The sequence below is a fragment of the Quercus robur genome, chromosome 9 (assembly GCF_932294415.1).
Source record: "Quercus robur chromosome 9, dhQueRobu3.1, whole genome shotgun sequence".
In the NCBI taxonomy this organism is placed as follows: domain Eukaryota; kingdom Viridiplantae; phylum Streptophyta; class Magnoliopsida; order Fagales; family Fagaceae; genus Quercus; species Quercus robur.
Genome location: NC_065542.1, coordinates 7,841,423 through 7,851,358, shown reverse-complemented (window position 1 = coordinate 7,851,358; position 9,936 = coordinate 7,841,423).

The window sequence follows — 9,936 nt, the reverse complement described above, 5'->3', positions numbered from 1 at the left end:
TAATTCTAATGTTATAATCTTACGAACTAAAAGTGATGTAGAAAAAATAGTAAATTTATGTAAAAGTGATATGCATCAGTTATAGTAAGTCACACCAAAATTATGACAAATTAATTAAGTTGTTGCAAAAAAGAAGTTATGATTGCGGAACAACTCTCCATGAAATCGTTTATAGTACTCCTTCGGTTGCATCATCAAGATTAACTTCAAGTCTTGAAGACAAATCTCACTTTGAAAAATTCGATTATTGTAAAGCTTGATAAATAGAGCTAATCCTTCTGGTGAAGTATGTGAGTTATTAGGCATCCCGGATTTTTTGTTAGTTTATTTTGCTGAACAATGGGACAAAAAATTAAGCACGGTATTACCAATATCCCATTCATAATAATCTCCAAACTGAAAAGAGTAACCCCGAAATATTGGGACAAGAAATTGCATAAAAAAAGACTAAAGAGAAGACTCTGTTTATTCTAAAAATTAGTTTGGTCAAGTGTATGGAAAATTCTTAAGTACTCCCAGAGTATGGATAAATAATGCTTTCTCCTCTCACATTTATGATGGACCTCACTATAAATTTAATGAGTAGACCCCACTATAAATGTGAGAAAAGTGAGCACTATTCTCCATGCTTCTAGAGTACCTAAGTATTAGTAAAAGTGGCTAATATAGTTAGCATTATTCATGATGGATCCCACTATAAATTTAATGAGTGGATCCCGTTATAAATGTGAGAGGAGTAAGCACTATTCTCTATACTTAAGAAATTATTTATGAGAAAAAAAAAAAAAAACAACTAATGTTTTGACAACTTTTTCTATTTTATATAAAAATAATATTAAAACATTCCTAAAACTATTTATTAACAATTATCTTAAAGCACCGTTAACATAATCCTATTTAAAATTACTAAATCTAGATCCTAATTATTGACCGTAAGCCGTGTAAAAATGCGGTCCTGTACTTTGAAAGTTGTGAAAAAAAAAAAAATATTCATCGCAAAATTCAAAAGGATTGAGAACTGTAGCAAAGAATAAAAAAATGGAGGCCACGTTATTATACAGGTGTCTGGAGTTTGGATAAAACTATTCCCAATTAATAAGAGATGATCAACACATGCAAAAGCAAGATCTTGTTTAATTGTTCTTAAAAGATTGGAAAGAAGATCACTTTAGGATTTGTCACATGAAGATCAAAGGAAAAAAAGAAAGAAAGAGGGAGAATTTGTAGCTAGGAAAAGGGTCCTCTTCACTTCTCTTCTCTTTAGTTGATCGGTTGTTACTTTTCCAATTAAAAGAATTAATTATATGTTGCTTTTCATAAGTCTTTTGGCTAAAAATTACAAAAAACAGAGTTTATTGTTGTTATAGGTACTGTTCAAAGTTTTTAGGTAAAATGAGGAGAGAGACTGAATTTCAACAACGGTGTTGCCGAAATTGCAAAAAAAATTACAATGTGTAAGGGGAGAGAGAAAATTGAATTTCGGTAATGAGATTACCGAAATTCTTGTCCTACCCGTACTGCCTTGGAAACCAATTGTGGGAGAAAAAAAAAAAAAAAAAGAATTGTGGCAACTAAGTTGCCGAAAATGAAGGAAAAAAAAAATGAGATGCTACATTCACAACATTTTTCACAATAAATTACAAGTGGTTAGTTGTTATTGGTTCAAATTTGAACCTGAACACTAAGATTACTTTTTTGCTCCAATAATAACAATCAGTAACAACCTGTCACTTAGAATTTGTTGTAAAAATGTTGTGAACGTATCATTTCTTAAAAAAAATTATGGTGCCGAAAGAGAAGGAAAAAAAAAAAAGTGGCAAATTGTTTTGTAGCAATGGCATTGCCGAAATAGAGGGAAAAAAAAAAAAACAATTTGCCACCTTTTTTTTTTTTCCCTTCTATTTCGGCATCACAATTTTTTTTTTAGAAATGATACGTCCACAACATTTTTACAACAAATCCTAAATGGCAGGTTATTACTGATTATTATTATTGGGGCAAAAAAGTAATCTTAGTGTTGATTCAAATTTGAACTAATAAAAACTAATCACCTGTAATTTGTTATGAAAAATGTTGTGAACGTAGCATCTTTTTTTTTTTTTTTTTTCCTCCATTTTCAGCAACTTAGTTGCCACAATTCTTTTTTTTCTCCCATTTTCGGCAATGTCATTGCCACAATTGGTTTCTATTTCGGGCAGGACAAGAATTTCGGTAATCTCATTACTGAAATTCAATTTTCTCTCTCTCCTGACACATTTTACTTTTTCTTGTAATTTTGGCAACACTGTTGTCAAAATTCAGTCTCTCTCCTCATTTTGCCAAATAACTTTGAACAGTACCTATAACAACAATAAACTCCGTTTTTTGAAATTTTTAACCAAAAGACTCACTTTTCGGTCTTAACAAAAGTTTTAGTCTTTTCATAAATAATAATAACTAGCATGTAATTAGATGTATTAAAAATTAAACATAATTTTCATTATAAAAATATAAATAATTAGTTAAATTATTTAAAAAATGGCATGTAACACATACATATATATAAATATATTTAAAATTAAACACAACTTTATAATCAAAATATAAATAATTAGTCAAATTATTTTTTTTAAAAAGTAAACACAATTAGTTACATATTAAAATTCTTACCTATATTCAATACTACTTATGATCATTTTTTTCTTCTAATTTAATAAGATAGAATGTGTAGTGGCATTTGTTGTGTGGAGATTTTTATTGAGTATATGTGATTGACTTTTTTTTTTTTTTTGTTAATTTTATAGTTTATTAATATTAAATTCTTAGTATTTTGCACTTATTAACTCACTTGGCACAAAAATTTAAAAACTAAAGTGGACATATGGCACAAACTTAAGTGGATAGTTATAGTGTGATCTCCACATAAATTTAAATTAGAGTCTAATTTCAAATTCTAATTGAACATTCTCTAAATTTTGTCTAATAATAATAATAATAATAATAATAATAATAATAATAATGGCATGAGAGTAGTTGTAATTTCGAATTAGGATAATTATATTTTTACATTGTACTATCAATGTAAGACTTAGATTGTAAACTAAACAAATGTGTACAATATTATCTCCTTTATTTACAATCATCACTACTAAATTGTCAAAGTTCTTCTAATTAAGCCAAATCCTATTCTATCTAGTGTGTAAAGTTGTGATTTACAACTATATTTTATGTTAGCTTTATTCCATGATAAAAAATGTTGTAAGTGCATTAAATTATGTCCTTGTATTTTGTGGGATTTTATTATTTTAGGTTTAGTATTAAGTTGGTGAAGAATCGAGCATGAAATGAAGAATCAGTGCAGTTTCACGACTAGCTCGCGAGTAGCTCGTGAGAAGGGTTCCCGCAAAAAGGGCATGTGAGACGCACATGACTGGAAGCTGAAGAGTCGTGTCAGGCTGTCAATTTCATGACTATCTCGCGAGAAGAGCCAACCCACGAGGTACCAGCGAAACTCTCTGCTTGGAGGATTTTAAGTGTAACTTTCTTACCCTTCACCCATACTATATATACCCTCATTACCCACAAAAGTATGAGAGGTTATTCAGAGAGAAAAACACTAGATATTGATAGGCCAAAAATATATTGACCCATTGTGATGAATTAACCAATTAATTAGCCAAGTTAATTAATAAATCTGATTAACATGCAATACGTGTGATAGCACAAACAAATCACCAACTAAATTAATATGCAGTGGAAAATAAATTTGACATGGTAATTTGTTTAAGAATGGGAAAAACTTTCAAGGCAAAAACCTCACTGGGTAATTTTAAGGTCACCATTCCCGAGAATCTACTATTTTCACAACAAGCGGTTACAAGTAAAGGAATCCCAGTACCTTATACCAACCTACAGTTAAACCCTTACCCCAATACCCAATTGGACTTGATCTGTAGTGACAGTCTCTCTTTTTAATGCATGGCTTTCAGTACGTTACTAACCAATTGATGCACGGATCCAAGTATGTGATTAACAACCAACTTGAGAAGGATGTTGGCTGCAAAGTTCTTCAGTTCATCAACACGATAAAGATCACGAAGTTCCTTGGTTACAAAACCCTACGGCGTGCAAACGTAGCAGCTTCTTAAAGAGAAAGATGAACTAGGGCAAATTGTCTTCGGTCACAATATGCTTGTGAAAAACCTTTGCATCAAGTTGAACTCACTTGCATTAACTGTGACGGCTCCTAAAATAATCCTTATATATGTTTAGGGTTGTGAGAAAAGAAAACCTAAACATGTATATACGGATTGGAGTGAAATTAGAATTGAAAATCTAATTCTCTTAAATCTCAATAGATAGGGTATCTATCGAGCAACTGAGCTTTAAAATCCAGCATTTCTTCACTTGATTTTAGGACAAATTTGCATGGCTTTAACACTTGGACTTAAAACCTTATTCCTTGAAGTATTAAACACATCTTAGATCTACCCAATTACAAGTAAAGCGTGTTTTGTCAAAGGATTAGCCAATTCTATATTGACATATGTTCCTAACATGATTCACATATGTCTTAAAAATCTCCCCTTTTGGCAATTTGTGACAAAACCACAATAAACAAATGAACATATGAGAGAAGTCATAAATCACTCAACTCATACTCACTTGTTGAATATAATAAAATCTATCATAACACAAACTCTTGAAAAACTTTACAAGAAGATAGTTCATGGCATGAAAGACTTTGACAACCTGTATTTCTGAAACACTTTAAACAAAACTCATCACGGCATCTTAATGTGAAACAGAAATAAAAGATTGCATACAATATATAAGAAGCATGTGCATAAAGAGAGAAAAGAAACAACACATGAAGAGATAGGTGAAACTGTAATAACAACCTCAATATTTATATATATCAACATAAGTACAAGGTTTGCTATCACAATATAAGAACAATGTATCTGAATAGTAAAGAAAAGAAAAGATGCAAAAAGTCCTCACTACATCCCTAAAAAAAAAAACACTCCCCCTAAAAAAATATATATATCTCCTATATTAATTCACCCCCTAAGAATATGACTACTCTCATACCCAAAATTACTCCCCATTTTTGTCACGAATGACAAAGGGCAAGTAACTCAAGTAGTCATCTCATTGTCACCGGAAGAGCTAGCATCGTTATCTTTATCCTTATCATCATCATTGTCATCAGAGCCACCATCTTCGTCCTCGTCCTCAGATGCATCTGGAGAAGGAGAGGGAGACGCCACGAAACCATCAGGGCAAGCTTGCCGTCGGGCAATACGACCAACACGGGTGTTCATTTAACACAACTCAACACTAAGTGTCTCAAGGCGAGCATCTATGCACTGAATTTGCGCCATGACCACCTCGAGGGTCACACCACTTGCCGATGAAGGAGCGGATGTAGAAGGAGCGGAAGAAGCCGAAGGAGTTGCTGTCTCAGTCTGTGGCCGCTTCGGTCAAAGCTGGGCCTCGCTCCGTCTAACAATAGCAACATCTATGGCACACATAGTAGAAAAGTGTGTAGACTCAGGATAGGAGACAGAAAAATAGCGGAGAATCCGCGTGATAGCCGAAGAGAAAATGAGCTTATCATAGGTCGCCGTATCCCTATAGACATCTATAAAGGAGAGTATGAAATGAGAAGGAAAATCAATGGTAAGTCCCTCAAGAAGGGATAACAAAAATCGAGCACGAGGCTCAGTGATAGAGTTATAGTGAGACAAAGGATAAAGAACAAATGTCATCACCATGTTAAGGAACCTCGGACCTTTTGCAAAGCCCGAGCAAAGGGTGTTTTGACGGTCACCTCAAGATGAAGGTGTCTCATAGAAGTGAGACGAGAGTTCGTCTTTGGACACAGTCCTAAGACACTCACAGCCGGGGTAGTTAGCAAACTCTACCCTCGATACATGTAGCACCTCGGATATAAGATCCGAAGTGACTACAAAGTGCGTACCTCGAACGCAAGTGATAAACTGAGGTACAGAATAGTAGAATCTGTGCATGCTTGGCAGAAGGAGAAGAAGAAGATGCTCTGGAACGAATAGGGTTCCGGGACGGAGTAGATTTTCGTTTAGGTGCCATAGAGCAACTAACCAAAAGAAAGAGAAAGAGAGAGGGACAAATAGAAAAGTACCAACACATTTAATATCAATAAGATAAAAAAATGGTACGTATGCATGAACCTGTGACATGCAAAAGTAAAAATATCATGAGCTCAGCCTAATCCAATCCTACCAGCACACATCTAAAATGCATGAATCATTATTAAAAATGCAAATGTGATGCAATGCAAGAACATTTAAACAAAACTCAACCCAAAAATTTTGCAAAAATTTCATCAATTTTGAAAAATCCCAAAATTTTTTCAAAAACCCCAAAAAGTTAGGTGAAAAAGATGAAATGCATGATTAAATGAGAGGAATAGAATCATACCGGAGGAGGAAAAATATCTTGAGGCCAAAAAATGAGTGAGGAAGATGAAGAGTGTTATTTGGAAGTGTTTGGGAAAGGGAGAGATAGTTTTCTATCGAGAGAGATCGGTGATAAATGAAGAAAAATCGCGCGGGCACTACATATAAAAAATACGAAGCTCGATGGATCGAGAGGTGTTGAGCTTTAAATTTTCACCAGATGGAGCTATAAAGGAACTATCGAGAGGTTTCCATAGTAATTTGACCTCGATGGATTGAGAAGCTATCGAGAATCTATCGAGCATACATAAACTTCCTCGATGGATCGAGAAACTGTCGAGCAGCTATCGAGACCAGTTTTCAAAAACCTCGATGGATTGAAATTACGATAACAGCTATCGAGGAAGGAAGCTCAAGAGGCTTGATAGATAGCCTAGCTGTCGAGAGGTGTCCAACAGCTGTCGAGATTGCTCAAAAACAGTCAAAGAAGCGAAAAACACAGACATGAACGCAATCAAGCATGTTACTCAACCAAAGATTCAAATAACATTTTAAGTTATCAAAATCATCTCTCAACAAAAAAAACGTCAAGCATTAGATCCAAAACACACACACACACACACACATATTAAACAAGTCTAAGCAATTTTATATTTCAAAAACAAGTTAAGATAGTTTAGTAAGTATACATTAACACATGTATTCCTTGTGATGGCCAAATTACATTGTACCTGCACATGTATCAAGAGTAGAAAAGAATATTGCGTGTTGTGTGTGAAAAACATTGCAAAATTGCATAAGTGTCTTCATGTTATGATGATTTGAGATATGAGAAAATCATTTTACTTACACACAATCATAAACTACTTGATGAGGACTATCACCTTCAAAGTACATCCTAGAAGACACGCTTGCAATCATATATAAAGCATTTTGATTCTTTTTACTTTTATTTTTCTTTGCATATTTTTCTTCTAAGCAAATCATGCATGGACATATAAGAGAGTGAAAAGAAATACTCAATTATGTTAAGCTTTTGACATTGCACTTTTGCTATGCCGAAGTATACAGATGTCATTTTATGATTGACGGGCAACAGTGGTGAGATGGTTATTTATGCCTTTCTCTTAGAATTTTCTAGTCCTTCCTATCAAAAAGAGTGATACGGGTGTTAAGTACAATAGATTACTTAATCTTACTCATCACAAACACAAGCTACAAAACTCACTTGCTTAGTTGTGCATAGAGATACTCATCTAAGCTGCAAATGATACAAAGTTTAGAAAACTTTGTTTCAATGGCCATCCAAAGTGCACAAGTACCAATGTATACCAAAACACACATTGTTTTTGTATTTTTCTTATTTTTCAATTTTTTTATTTTTATGAAAATCAAAATAAAGCAAAACTGAAAATAAACAAACAAAAACATGTTAAACAAAACAAAGCATAAAACTAGATGCAAATGCATGAGGAAGGAGGAGAAGAAGAGGAGATCAATCTATGGAGATAACACCAATGTTTTAGCGAAGGAATTCAAACCATTTGTTATCAAGAGGTTTGGTGAACAAATCAGCCTTCTGATCATCAGTGTGAATGAACTCAAGAGTGAGAGTACCATCTTCAACAAGCTCCTGAATGAAGTGATGGCGAATCTCTATGTATTTAATTCGAGAATGTTGAACAGGATTCTTAGAGATGTTTATGGTATTGGTATTGTCACAATAGATAGTAAGATGTTCTTGACGAATACCATAATCAAGGAAGAGTTTTTACATCTATAGAAGTTGAGTGCAGCAGCTATTGGCAGCTATGTATTTAGCCTCTGCAGTGGATAAAGAGATGAAATTCTGCTTTTTGCTCATCTAGGAGACAAGATTATTACCCACATAGAAACAACCCCCCGATGTACTCTTTCTATCATCAGCATTCCCAGCCCAGTCTGCATCAGAATACCTAGTTAAGACATCATTTTTGTCCTTGCTGTACCACACACCAAAGTCGGTAGTGGTTTTGACATATTTTATGATTCTTTTCAATGTAATCATATGAGACTTTTTAGGATTAGCTTGATATCTAGTACATACTTCCACACTGTAATTAATGTCAGGTCTACTAGCAGTAAGGTAAAAAAGACAACCTATCATGCTTCTATGTAGAGATGAATCAACACTTTTACCTAGCAAGTCAATAGTGAGTTTAACATTTGGGCTCATAGGGGTTCTAACAGAACTAGCAAATTCCAAACCAAACTTTTCACAAGATTTCTAGCATATTTAGATTGAGATAGGAATATACCTGACTCTTGTTGATGGATTTGCAATCCAAGAAAATGATTCAACTCTCCAATCATGCTCATCTCGAACTCGGCTTGCATAAGTTTGGAGAAACTATGAGCAAGTTCATCCTTAGTCGACCTGAAGATGGAGCAACTATCAACTCGCCGTCTTCCCTTTTGATGAAGAGAGTTTGATCAACTTTTCCTCTTGTGAACCCATGTGACACTAAATATTGTGTGAGTTGATCATACCAAGCTCTGGGCACTTGCTTTAAACCATAGAGTGCCTTCTTGAAGTATAACACCTGATTTGGAAAGTGTGGATCAATGAACCCTTTTGGTTGAGCCATATAGACATCTTCTTTCAGGAACTCATTCAAAAAATTAGTCTTTACATTCATTTGGTAAAACTTGAACTTTAAGTGACATGCCAGGGCTAGGAGAATCTTGATGGACTCCATACAGGCTACCGGAGCAAATGTCTCATCATACTCTACTCCTTCCATTTGAGAGTATCCTTGAGCCACAAGACGAGCCTTGTTGCAGATTACATTACCCTCCTCATCAATCTTGTTACAAAAGATCCACTTTGTGCCAATGACGTGCTCACCTTCCGGTATAGGTACTAGAGTCCAGACATCATTCCTTTGAAATTAAAGCAGTTCATCATGCATAGCCTCAACCTAGCTTTCGTCCTGAAGAGCTTCTTCAACCTTGGTGGGTTCAACCTGTGACAAATAACAAGAATATGACACAAAGTTACTAACACATTTATCAACTGTATGCTTTCTTAGTGTAAGTTCATTCATGTTTACCACAATAACTTCAGGAGGATGATTCAATTTAATCTTGAAGGAAGGTCCTTTCTCTTCATGGGATTCAGACTCAGGTGATAAATCAGTAGGAATGATGTTTTCTCTCATTTGACATTTATGAACAAAACTTTTAACTTTCACTATTCTCAGACGAACTCCTCTGCATAATTTCATTTTAAGACAGTCTAGTTTCTTCTTTGTCAAGCTAAGATCTTTTCCAATAATCATCATGATAGAATTCAAATAATTTTTAGACTTGCATTTTCTGATACACTCAAACAAGTAGAGATTAGAAAAACAAGATGTATTTAAAAATAAAGATCTTTTCATGTCGGTTGCAGCCATGACAACAGGGGTCAATGGATCACACAGTAAAGATTAACCCTAATTTGATTGTGCCTGCTCTGATACCACTTGATAGG